At 41.3% G+C, this 13548-nt stretch overlaps 1 non-coding gene across 1 annotated transcript; it reads right to left on the minus strand.

Annotated features, from left to right (window-relative positions):
* Positions 1–1330: 1330 nt before the first annotated feature.
* On the minus strand, positions 1331–1437 carry LOC141625444 (small nucleolar RNA R71). Its single transcript, XR_012535224.1, has one exon. It is a non-coding gene; the product is annotated as a small nucleolar RNA R71 (small nucleolar RNA).
* Between the last annotated feature and the right edge of the window lie 12111 nt (positions 1438–13548).

Here is a 13548-nt window from a genome sequence, read left to right on the forward strand (position 1 = left end):
AATTTTCTTGCTTGTTGTGATTTCAACCTATGCACATGTTATGTTTGATGAAATGCAAGCCTATGAATCCTTGCATTTTTTACTCATCTCCTATCTTTTCAATGAGACTTGTAAGACATAAACCAACTCGAGCCTCATTAGACTATGCATAAGAGTTGAATAGGAGGAGACTATGTCGACTTGTAGGTGTTGTACAGTCTAGACGACTCGGCTCCGGGACCTAAATTCTTCTAGGGATTGTAAGATATACACTAACTCGATCCCATCACAACAATAAGTGCTTGCATCTATTTGAGAACATGTTTGTATGATATACTCCCATGAATCCCCTATGAACCCATGACACCCTAGTGCCTTTAATCATTTGTTTACAACCTCTTTAATTGCTTTACTAAATTTACATTCATCTTGTTGATTAGTTTAGACCACATCTCATCTCAAACCCAATTTGTGACACCCTAAGACATATCTACTTGCAATTGAAAATCCTACATCAATACCCGTCCCTTGGGATCCGACCTTTACTTACCTCTTTGATAAGAGTAGTTTGTAAAGTTATAAATATTGTTTTGGTTGGTAGCTTTTGACGACGAGTTTTAGACCACACCAAAAATGGCGCCGTTGCCGAGGACGGTGTTCAATTGATTTGATTTTCGTTAATTGTTTTTAGTTGTGTCTTTGTTTACCTTCGGGAAGTTAATCTCCTCAATGTTGTTCTAATTGTTTTCAAGTTGTTTGATATTTTGCATGACTAGGAGATCACAAGTTAATTTATTACCTATTGATTTCGAGATTGCAAGGACCTTAACCAACAATAGAAGAGTTGCTAGAGGTACTTCGAGAGTTGTAGGTATTGGTGAGATTGTGGACATTCAACCAAATAGCATTAAGTTTGTCAACCCTTTTAAAAGAGAAGGAGAGGATAACCGAATTCAAAACCCACCACAAAATCAACCTACAATGCCTAAATTTTTACCACATTCCGTACCATCCGAGGAGAACCTACCAAACAGTACTCCTACACCACCACATTTAACCAGTAATTTCATTGCCAAATCCGCATTCATACAATTAGTTGAGAGAAGTCAATTTGGAGGGATGCCTAGTGAAGACCCTCACTCACATATGGAGACTTTTTGTGACTATTGTGATGTAATCTCTCAAACCGGAATTACTCAAGACCAACCCATGGGTATTGTTTCCTTTTTCTTTAATCGGTACCGCAAAGCAATGGTTAAAGAGCCTAGACAAGGCTACTCTTGGTATTGATTCATGGAAGAAGTTAGCACTTGCCTTCTACAAAAAATTCTACCCTCCGGAGAAGACTAATATGTTGAGAGCCCAAATCACAGGGTTCAAGCAAAGGGATGAGGAATCATTATATGAAGCATGGGAGAGATTTAAGGACACTTGTTGTTCTTGTTCACACCATGGACTTAGTGAGTGGTTCCTTGTGCAACAATTTTGGAACGGCCTATATGAAGACTCCCGCAATGTTCTTAATCTGGAATCTAATGGGATGTTTACCGAAGTTGATTACAATCAAACATGGGCCAAAATCGAAGAGATGGCGGTTCATAATTCCTAATATAGTAGGCCTCGAATGACCACAAGAGGAGGAAAGCATGAGGTAGATTTCATCACTCAATTGGGTGCTCAACTAAGTGCTCATATCGACACCATCAATTTGAAGTTTGAGAAGGCCATGGCTAAGCTTGATGAAGCTTCCAAATCACCCAAACAACATGTTAATGCTATGGTGGCATTATCCTCAATTCCAAGTGGATTATGTGAAAGTTGTGGAACCTTGGACATGATAAAAGCGAATGTAGGGGAACAAATGAACAAGTTAATGCTTTCCAAGCATACAAAAGGGGCACCCCTTATTCCAACTACTATAATGAGAACACCAAATTCCATCCAAATCTTTCATAAAAGAGCCAAAATGTCCAAAACCCCCAACAAACATACACCCCACCTCCAATGAGAAACCAAGCTCAAAGACCCTTTTCAACCAAAGCCAAGGTTACCAAAATCAACATTCTTACAACCAATCAAATGACTAAAGCTTTGATATTCAAAAAGCGGTCCTCCAAATGCAAAAGAACCAACAAGAATTTTTCACCCAAATGCAAAAAGATAGCCAAGCTAAAGAGATCACCATCAACAACATTCTTGCCCACACCAAAATGTTAGAAACCCAAATGACTCAATTAGCATCTTCTAACTCTCAAAGACAAAAGGGGAATTACCACCTCAAGGTAATCCCCCAAGACATGAGACGGTTAGTGCCATCCATTTGAGAAGTGGTACAAGATATGAGGGGCCGAAGAGGCCAATTGATGTAGATATTGTGGATGTTAGTGACAAGTAAAGAGTTATGGAGAACTCTAAGGAGGTAGATCCTACTTCCAGTGAAATTTCAAAGAAGAAAAATGAAGAGAAGGCTAAGGAAAAAAAAGCTATTGTGATTAGACTTCCATTCCCAATTCGCCAAGCTAAGCCTAAGCTTGATGACCAACTTGGAAAGTTCATGGAAATTGTGAAGAACTTAGAAGTCTCAATCCCATTCACGGAATTGATCAATCATGTTACGTACTATGCAAAGTACATAAAAGACATTCTTACCAAGAAGAAATCCATCCGAGAGTTGGAGACTATTGCCTTTACCATTGTGAGTAGTGCTATTCTTCAAGGGAGCTCCCCTCCAAAGCTCAAAGATCCGGGAAGTTTTTCTATTCCATGTACCATTGGCGACACTACAATCAACAAAGCATTGTGTGACCTTGGAGCAAGTGTAAGTGTCATACCATACTCGGTATGTAAGAGGCTAGGAATGGGAGAGCTCAAATGCACCAACATCACTCTTCAAACGGCGGATCGATCAACAAAGGCTCCTTTAGGGGTATGGGAGGATGTGCCTGTGAGAATTGGCAAATTTCTCATACCGATAGACTTTGTCATTGTAGACATGGAACAGGATTCCAACATTCCTATCATTTTAAGAAGACCTTTCTTGCATACCGCCGGAGCGGTAATCGATGTGAAACATGGAGAGCTCACACTTGAAGTAGGGGATGAGAGAATCACTTTCAATCTTGATAAAACAATGAGAGCTCCCCTACTACATGAGCCATGTTTCATGGTCGATCATTATAGCCGAGAAAGTGATAGGAAGAAGTTAGAATCCCTATGCAAAGATCAAGCCATGGGTGTGGACAAGGCCCTCGGGAACTGCGTCCGCGGGATCCACACTAGGCATAATCGACTCGAGGTTCTTTCGAATCGAATTAAGACAAATTAGAGTCGCCACCAAGTTTTTTGGGAACTTGGAACCGTTCAAGTCAACTTTACACGTTTCATCGAAAAGCATAAAGCCAATCGACTACGAGTGATTAAAGATAAAGACTTGTACCCTATATCACTCGATTTGAATGACTCTCGTAATCCAATGGTATTTAGACGGATCCACAAACCATAGATCTTGAGTAAGGGGTGAGGGTACGTGTTAGGAAGCCCATAAGGACACCTAACCCCGCCCGTCGATAACGGCCTCTACTAAGTCAAGTGTCGGATTTCAAACAAGGTCATAGCTACTACGATATATGATATGCAAACATCGTTTTAAAACCTTACCATGTGAAGTTTCTATGTTGATTTAGATGCAACTAAACTAACTTTATCAAAGTTGTAATTTAGCATGTGGGTTGATTGATCTAACAACATACAAAACAAAGCAAACAAGGCTTGATGGGAATGGGGGAGCCGTTGGGATCTACCCTATTATAACCCAGGCATTTCATGCCGACACAACGAGGAATTAAAGATACAACTCGATCTAAATACAATTGCTATATACGACACCGTACATGACACATTACACGGCCATTCAACCCAGAAAAACGTGCACAAAGGGGTGGCCCATGGCTTACATGACTCACGGCCTTGGGTCACTCCTCGTAATGTGTGCTTTCACTTAATCTTATCGAATTAGACATTGGGTCACGCACCAAACCATCCATTAGCATAAATCGGGCCATGTTGCTTTAAACAACATGCGATTTACTACGCTCTTACATGCATTAGGGCACAACCATCTAGCCAAACAAGACTAAGGTTTTTGAAAGAGGTTTTGACTCTATAAGAGAAAACTAACTTGAAAATTACAAACAAACTACCAAACACGACTCGATAAACAAAGTAATTACAAGATACGAAATAACGAGACAAAGATGAGAAAACAAAGAGAAAAGGGACTACAAGGACACGGCCAAACACGGCCTACACGATTTTGCATACCCTAATCCTTAGGTTAGATTCATTAGGTTAGATAGATGATTGCGAAACGGGATAGAAAACAAGTTAGAAAACGAGTTAGAAACAACGTTGATCGATTGGAAGGATGTCGCGCAAAGGTGTATTCTACACGGCCTAAGGGGTAAAATTAGGTCAAGTTCGCTAATTAAATTAACTCATCGAGTTTTAATAAGAAGGTGCTAATCACGCACTCTTATACTAGCGAGAAATTATGTGAAAGAGAGAGATGTATTCAATTAAGTTACAGAATCGTCAGTTGATTTTTAAAGCTATGTCGATGTACCCTAAAGTGTCTAATTAGGTTATTAAATTAATCTAATGTCATCTAAATGAGTTATATGTTAACAATCAGAGGTCATATTAACATGTAAATGGTCCAGGGGTAGGTCGAATCACACGAGAGAAGAGAGGGATCAAAAGCGAAGAGCGAAGTCAGAATTTGTTTTTATTAATGCCCTACCTTGAACACGAGGATATGTAAATGAGACGGGGGTGTACGACCGACTGATGTAGCGGTTTGTTTCCCATCTCAAGTCAACGCGGGTGTTCATGGTGGTACTTTAACTCATACTCAGACTAAACTAGTTTCATAGTTAATAATAACAAACGATAAACAAAAACGATAAACAAACAAAACGAACTATAAAAAAACAAACATAAAAAAAACGAAATAAAAGGGAGAAAGAGGAGGATTTGATGCACCCTCAACCTACATGTATCGTTGACGCCGTCTTGGGTCGTAATCGATCGTAGATTTTATCTCGAGAGGCCGTCGTCGACGAAGAAACAAAGCAAACAACACGTTTTTTTGCAAATCTGGACAGCAACTTTCAAACAGCGATTTCTCTCTCGTTTCACGGTGAAAATTTGATTTAAAAGATGTTTTGAAATCTAGAAAGAGAGGAGAACAGAGATCGTAAAACAATCCCTGCTCGTTTTGAGTTATTGGGCACGAAAAACGAGCACAAACAGAACTGGACAGACAGGGAAAAGCCGCGAAAACAGAGTGTATAACACTCTGTTTTTCGAGGGATTTCGTGTACTCTCAAGGGAAATTTGGCTCGTAAATCTTTGTCTAATGTGTATATGGATGTTGTATGGTTAATTTGGAATAAGAAACTCGAATTTTGATGGAGGTTTGAAGGGAGAACGAATGGTTTCAAAGAGGACACGCAAACTGATTCTCTGTTTGTATGTCGGTTTTGTCTAGGGTTTTTGAGAGGCAATTAGGGTTTGTTTCTGGGGTTTAAAGCTTGTGAATGAAGGTAGTATGTATGGAGAACTTAGAGGAATGAATGTATGGTGAAGGGGTGGAATTTATAAGGAGTTAAAGTAGGTTAAAATGGGGGAGAGGCAGACGGGCTCGGTTTGCACATAGCTGCTGTCCAGCAGCTTTTGTGAGGATTTGAGAGGCTTTGTGACGGGTTTTCTTGGTGGTTAAGGTAAGGTAATATGGGTAGGATACTAAGGTATGGGTTAGGGTTAATGGGCACGGGTTTTGGTGGTGTTTGGAGCGGGTTTTGGGCTCGGGATTTGGCACGCAAAACAGGGGGGCTGCTCGTGTTTTTGCGGGCTGTTGGGGAGGGGGGGTGTTTGGGATGGGATTTGGGCCGTGGTTATGGGGTTCGAACTGGGGTTGGATGGGTAGAGGCTTAGGTTGGTTAGTGTACTCGAGATTCGTGCCAACTTGTAAAGAAAACGGGCTCAAAAACCGAGCTATAATCGAGCTCCAAAACACGTGTTTGAAACGAGTTTTTTTCGATTTTTAAATCGATTTTTCAAATCAATTAACACATTAAAATAAATGACTTTTCAAATCAAATACACTCATAAAATGATTTTTCAAATCAAATATTTATTTTATTTTCAATAAAACAAACTTGGGAAAATAAACTCAAAATAAAATAAAATAAATTGAATTCACCTAAAAAAAACTATAATTTAAATATCATTTAAATTAATAAAATACTCCGTCGACAACGCTCATTCTACATCGTAAAACGAACCCAAATAATGACAATTATAACTAATAGAATACATGTGTCCTATCATCATCGGGTGTTTGTCGGGTTCTCTATAAATTCCAATATCGACGGATACGGGTATCTACAGAGCCCCCACTTTGACTGAGGCTTGGACAAGGCGAAATTCAAAGTATACCCCAGGTCCCTCTCGACCGAGGATTCTTTGTTCGTTTATAGTCCATTAGACTTGCGTATATAAGCTCGCCAGCCAAACGAAGAGATCATACCTGAAACTTCGTTGGGGATTGACTCTTGCTTCTGTTGTGTCAAGTTGTCATCGTTGGTCATCGACCCATAAAACTGCATGTATGGTGGATTAAGCCTTATCCTTAGGCGCCTACGTATCCGTTTCTGACGGAATCAAACCCCGTCGTAGTTCGGCAAGCGCGACACATGCCCAAAGTTTATCATCTGTGGCGTATGTCCAAAATTCATCATCTGCGACATTTGCCCAAAATTTATCATCTGTGGCGCTTGTCCGAATGGGACGGACTTTCCAGTGAGGTTGCCGCCGCTTTCGTCATTTGCTTTCAGCTACGGAATTCTTCCATTTCATACTCTTGTATTGAATTGAATTCTTGGTGGATGTCATCCTTTACATCTTGATAATGGTCTCGAAGCCTACGGCCAGAGCCCCGATTTCAATGGCTCTAAAGTCGAAGACTTTAGAGCCCCCAGTTGAAGCATATACTGCTATATTGGAAACACAAAAACGCACTAGCAAAAATCATCACATAAGCACATTTGGATCATCGATCTTAAAATTGGATTATTTGAAAGATTGGGTCATCGACCCGAAAATTGAATTTGAAAATTTTGAATTATTGGGCCATCGACCCGAAGTTTAAATTTGACATCACTTGGTATGTTGGGCCATCGACCCTTCAAAATTGAATTGGAAAATTTTGAATGATTGGGCCATCGACCCGAAAAGATTCTACTACTTGGATCATCTATCCACAATTCGCAAAAAGTTTTTGGAATTTTGAAATTTTGAAATTTTTGAAATCGAACCTTGATGGGTGAGCATGAAACACGACTCAGACACTCTGTATAACCCGTAAATAACGTGGGCGTAGCCCGCTACCATAAAACAAAAAAATAAAATAAAATCGTAAGTGTGCACGAGTTTAAATTCAATTATTGACTTGTTGGGGGTAGAAATGTAAATTGGCCATTCCGACGCCAAAAGATGACAAACGGGAATCACAAGGTCGTCGGACTTGGGACGGAGATATCGTATGGCATGGGCGTGCTCCCGAGGGCACATGGGAATCAAGATCACTTGGCATTGACATAGGTGGATTAAACTCACGGAGCAACAACGTTGGCTTCGCCCAGACACTAAACACAGACTGACTTTGCGAGAATACTTAGACATCACACATCACTCTTGTTGGGAACATTCTGTCACTCTTCTCCTCGCCTCCTTTCTTTTGCCGAGTTTTTCATCATTTCTTGCCACCGCCTTCTTTCTTTTCAGCGGGCTTTTACTAATTTTCTTCCACGCCTTCTTTCTTTTCAGCGGGTTTTTCATATTTTCTGTTCCCAACAAAAACCCACATCTATCTGACTGAGCATCTATGCCTACACCGTTAGATAAAGCTCATTCTGAGACTTGATACTATTCATCTGAATCTATATCCTTATCCTAGCTTACATCGAGTGCTAAGACCGACTTAAACAAAGGTGGCTTCATTTGGACTTGGTTAAGACCCGCAAGAAACCGACAAGATGGCAACTTGGTTGATGAGTGGATTGAATCCCTTATTCGGAAGGACTGCCTACGTATTCGCGTGGAGCGAAATAAAATCCGACGTAGTTCGATCAAGGTGCATTAAATTGGCATTTTGATTGTGTGTGCACACTCGAAGGTTTCACCTAAGGTATCATGTCGTATCCCATTCTAGCCTGTAAGGTACCGTTAAATCCCGTGTCTAGGGTTGGTACAAAAGGTTGTGGTTCTTTGGGATGTGGAGCTTGGCAACAAAAGGCTTGAATAGTGGACCGTCATTCTGAAGGTTCATTTTCTGGTGCTAAGGCCAATGGGTTATGGCTTACATCGTGGTTGGAAAAGGTGTCTCGGGTTTGATGAAACCCGAGTGCAAATGGGTTGGAAAACAATGTGGGTTCAAATTTCCATGTCTGGACCCTAAAGGCTGGGTGTAACAACACAAGCGGAATAATTCTCAAAATTCCCGACTATCCCTTTGTAACTGTCTCAGGAAGGACTTAGAGGGTAAAGAGGTTACTACTTAAACTTTTGGGCTTCGCCCATTGAACCTCAACTATGGGTACTTGACTTGAATTCTGGCTTCCGTAACTTCGACATTCAACCAAAAAGCATTCCGCAATAACTTCAACATCTTTTTTCCTTTTTTCTTTTTCTTTCATCTTATTTTCATTTTTCATTTTTTTTTTCATTTTTCCAATTTTTCTCTTTTTCCTGTCTTTGAAAATGATCATCTATTCATTCTCTTAGTCATAAATGGATACACCTTGAAAACTGGGCTTCGCCAACTAATTTAGGTAGGAACTAACAATTCCTTGTTAGAACGGGTTGATATCTTCTCTCTTCGAGATGGGATGATTTTGTTGGGTAAAAGGCTTGCCTTCCATCACTGATAGGGGAAACAAGGAGCTAGTCCGGGTTTGTCATAGAATCATCTAAAAGCTTGTCACAAGCCTGGTTCAGATGGAGGTTTTCTACCACCAGACATGGAATAGGTAAAGGAATCAAACACGGGATCCTAGTGTACCTTACATTTTGAAACAGGACATATTTCTACCCCAGGGATGCCTTTGAGTGTGTTGTGCATTTTATCATGCTTTCGGAATGATTGAGGATTGGAAACAAGACAAATTAGAAACAAAACTGCAACTTTTTTATTGGAAAGGCAATTGCTTAACAGACTCGAAGGAACGATTCCTAGGACACACCCTAGGTCATCGCGGAACAAACGACTCAACTTCAAGAAAAGAAAGTCCTGGACTCGACTCGACTAAGATAAGAAAACAGATCCCGACTCATAATTTTCAAATCTGGTCTTGAGCTTTCTCGTGTTCAGCTGTCAGCTTAGATGCTCGGCTCTGGTCCTTGATCCCTTTGATGGTCTGCCTCCATCCCGAGGTAGTCCTCTGAGGATCTACCCCAGTGATGAAGGTTCGTGAATCGAATTGTCTTTTATTAACTTCGTTAATGAGAGGAGTACATTCTAGAGAAAGACTCCCGACTTGAATTTCATTCTTCGGGTTTGGCAAGAATTCAAAGCAATCCACAAATATCTTCCCGATAAACACCCCTTTCAAGTGACATGGGCGGATAAGATGGGAATAATCGACATTGTCTTCGACAGAAACAAGGTTAGCGTGATCGCCAAATGGATTGGTGATGTTATTGGGTTTTATGGCTGGGATTGGGAGCGTTCCGTTCTCAATCATGTCTTGAATTTCGTGCTTCAGTCGATAGCACCTTTCAGTATCATGGCCTTTCCCTTGATGAAAGGCACAGTAGGCATTTGGTTTATACCATTTACCTTGTTGCTCAGCGGGAGGGTCCGGAGTTGGACCAATAGGCTTCAACTTTCCTTGGGCTATGAGCCTTTGGAGAGCGTATGTATAAGTGCATCCGATATCGGTGAATGCCCTAGGTGTTTGGCGCTGCGACTTCTTCGATTGCCCTTCTAAGAGATTGATGGCTTCATCAATATGGGCCATTGCTGGGGCTTTGGCCTTAGACGATGAGGCCCCTTGGTACCCTTTCGGCTTTTCAGCCTCTGCCCTTATGACATCATCTTCTACCTTTATCCCGATTCTTATCAATTCTTTGAAAGAGCCAAAATTCAGTATTTTGAGCATTGCGGTAAATAGGTCGTAGATTCTTTACGAACTTATCTACCATTTCAACTTCGTCAGGCTTCTTGGCTAATTTCACGCTTTCAGCGCGCCATCTTGCGAGGAATTCAGTAAAGCCCTCTTTTTCCTTCTGTGTCATTACCTCCAAAGTCCTTATGTTGGTTTGAATCTCGACATTGTCAGCATAGTGCTTACAGAACTCCACCGTAATATCTTCGAAAGTGGGGAAGTTCTTAAGGTCAAGATTGTAGAACCACGCCGTCGGGTGTTCATCCAGAGATTGAGCGAAAATTTCAGAGAGCATGTCAGCTGGCACTCCCTTCAGTGCTAAGTACCCCTTATAGGCCTTAACATGGTGGACTGGATCTTCTGTGCCCTTAAACTTTGGGATATCAGTGAGTACCATGTTCGTGGGCAACTTATCCTGAACTGGGGCATAGGCCCTAGCATTTTCATAGTGGATGTTCTTCCCCTGGGAGAGCTTCAGACGGTCTTCAATGAATTTGAACCGTTTCTCCAGATCAGTCAGAGGTGGGGTAGATAGAGGGGAATCTTCACCCAGCTTAGATTCGATTGCATCCATTCAGGTCATCATGAGGTTCACGGCCTCGGTGAGCTTGTTGACAGCATCTTCCATTGCTTGACGTCGGGTTTTGGGCGGCCTTTCTACAAGAAAACCCCGAACCGAGTCAATATTTAAAGTAAGAGCCCCTGCACACTTTAGGACACGACACCAACTCGACTCAAGCAAAGACTCGACTCGAGACTGACTAACCAAAAGGTTCGACTCACGGTTGGATTTAGACCTTGATTCATTTTAGACTCGACAAGATGACATGACTCAAGCTGTCATAGCTCGATTCTAAACTGGACTCGGTGTGACTAAACCCGTGATTGGACCAACATAGTCCTTAGGTTCGGGTGAAACGTCCTAAAGGGCCTAGCTTAGACGTTTCTGTGGACTATCCTAGACCAAATGGTCGACCAACATGACTCAAAGCCCAAGAGGTGAGCTTGGGTGACCCAACACGGCCGTGTTCTAAACTCTTGGAACGAAAAAACGCCTGGCCTAACACGGCCATGACCCGGACACGACTCGATGCATTTCATGCTTGGTTAAGGTTCGAGAAACATTTTGGATTGATTTTTAAAAACGAAGGATTGATTTGAAAATGAGATTTGAAATGGGCAGCATGCCGGCTATAAAAGTTCATTTTGGGCCGAAAAATCTAGTCCTATTTGGGCAGCATTCCGCGTTTTTGAAAATCATGCTATTTTGAAAGTAAGTTGTTCAAAAGTTCGGTTTTGAAATTGACATGGAAGTTTTGAAAAGACTCGGAAAAAAAACACCTTGCATATTGTCATTCTCATGTTATAAGGATGTATGCTCCTAGACATCTCTAAGTCTCGGCAAGTCTTCTACAAGAAGGTCTATGCCCTCCATCTTTTTGCGGTCTTATAGAGCAAGGGCCTTTAGGTAGAGTACCTATAATAGCATCCCCACCATCAAGAACCACGCGAGGCGGAGCGGAAGCAAGCAATGTGCAAGTTCGTGGCATAGTGGGACGTCGCCCCCCACGCATCACAAAGAAACGCTGGGACGGCCCGGGAAAGTCCTTGAGGGTTTATGCATGAATCGTAGCACTATGAGTAATGTTTTGCTTTCCAATACTTTCTTTTCAAGTTTCACCTCGGAGGAAAAGACCCTAGAAACAAAGTGTAACTACTCCTCTTTTCCCCAGCAGAGTCGCCAAACTGTGGACAAGGCCCTCGGGAACTGCGTCCGCGGGATCCACACTAGGCATAATCGACTCGAGGTTCTTTCGAATCGAATTAAGACAAATTAGAGTCGCCACCAAGTTTTTTGGGAACTTGGAACCGTTCAAGTCAACTTTACACCTTTCATCGAAAAGCATAAAGCCAATCGACTACGAGTGATTAAAGATAAAGACTTGTACCCTATATCACTCGATTTGAATGACTCTCGTAATCCAATGGTATTTAGACGGATCCACAAACCAAAGATCTTGAGTAAGGGGTGAGGGTACGTGTTAGGAAGCCCATAAGGACACCTAACCCCGCCCGTCGATAACGGCCTCTACTAAGTCAAGTGTCGGATTTCAAACAAGGTCATAGCTACTACTATATATGATATGCAAACATCGTTTTAAAACCTTAACATGTGAAGTTTCTATGTTGATTTAGATGCAACTAAACTAACTTTGTCAAAGTTGTAATTTAGCATGTGGGTTGATTGATCTAACAACATACAAAACAAAGCAAACAAGGCTTGATGGGAATGGGGGAGCCGTTGGGATCTACCCTATTACAACCCAGGCATTTCATGCCGACACAACGAGGAATTAAAGATACAACTCGATCTAAATACAATTGCTATATACGACACCGTACATGACACATTACACGGCCATTCAACCTAGAAAAACGTGCACAAAGGGGTGGCCCATGGCTTACATGACTCACGGCCTTGGGTCACTCCTCGTAATGTGTGCTTTCACTTAATCTTATCGAATTAGACATTGGGTCACGCACCAAAGCATGCATTAGCATAAATCGGGCCATGTTGCTTTAAACAACATGCGATTTACTACGCTCTTACATGCATTAGGGCACAACCATCTAGCCAAACAAGACTAAGGTTTTTGAAAGAGGTTTTGACTCGATAAGAGAAAACTAACTTGAAAATTACAAACAAACTACCAAACACGACTCGATAAACAAAGTAATTACAAGATACGAAATAACGAGACAAAGATGAGAAAACAAAGAGAAAAGGGACTACAAGGACATGGCCAAACACGGCCTACACGATTTAGCATACCCTAATCCTTAGGTTAGATTCATTAGGTTAGATAGATGATTGCGAAACGGGATAGAAAACAAGTTAGAAAACGAGTTAGAAACAACGTTGATCGATTGGAAGGATGTCGCGCAAAGGTGTATTCTACACGGCCTAAGGGGTAAAATTAGGTCAAGTTCGCTAATTAAATTAACTCATCGAGTTTTAATAAGAAGGTGCTAATCACGCACTCTTATACTAGCGAGAAATTATGTGAAAGAGAGAGATGTATTCAATTAAGTTACAGAATCGTCAGTTGATTTTTAAAGCTATGTCGATGTACCCTAAAGTGTCTAATTAGGTTATTAAATTAATCTAATGTCATCTAAATGAGTTATATGTTAACAATCAGAGGTCATATTAACATGTAAATGGTCCAGGGGTAGGTCGAATCACACGAGAGAAGAGAGGGGTCAAAAGCGAAGAGCGAAGTCAGAATTTGTTTTTATTAATGCCCTACCTTGAACACGAGGATATGTAAATGAGACGGGG

The sequence above is a fragment of the Silene latifolia genome, chromosome X (genome assembly GCF_048544455.1).
Source record: "Silene latifolia isolate original U9 population chromosome X, ASM4854445v1, whole genome shotgun sequence".
NCBI lineage: Eukaryota > Viridiplantae > Streptophyta > Magnoliopsida > Caryophyllales > Caryophyllaceae > Silene > Silene latifolia.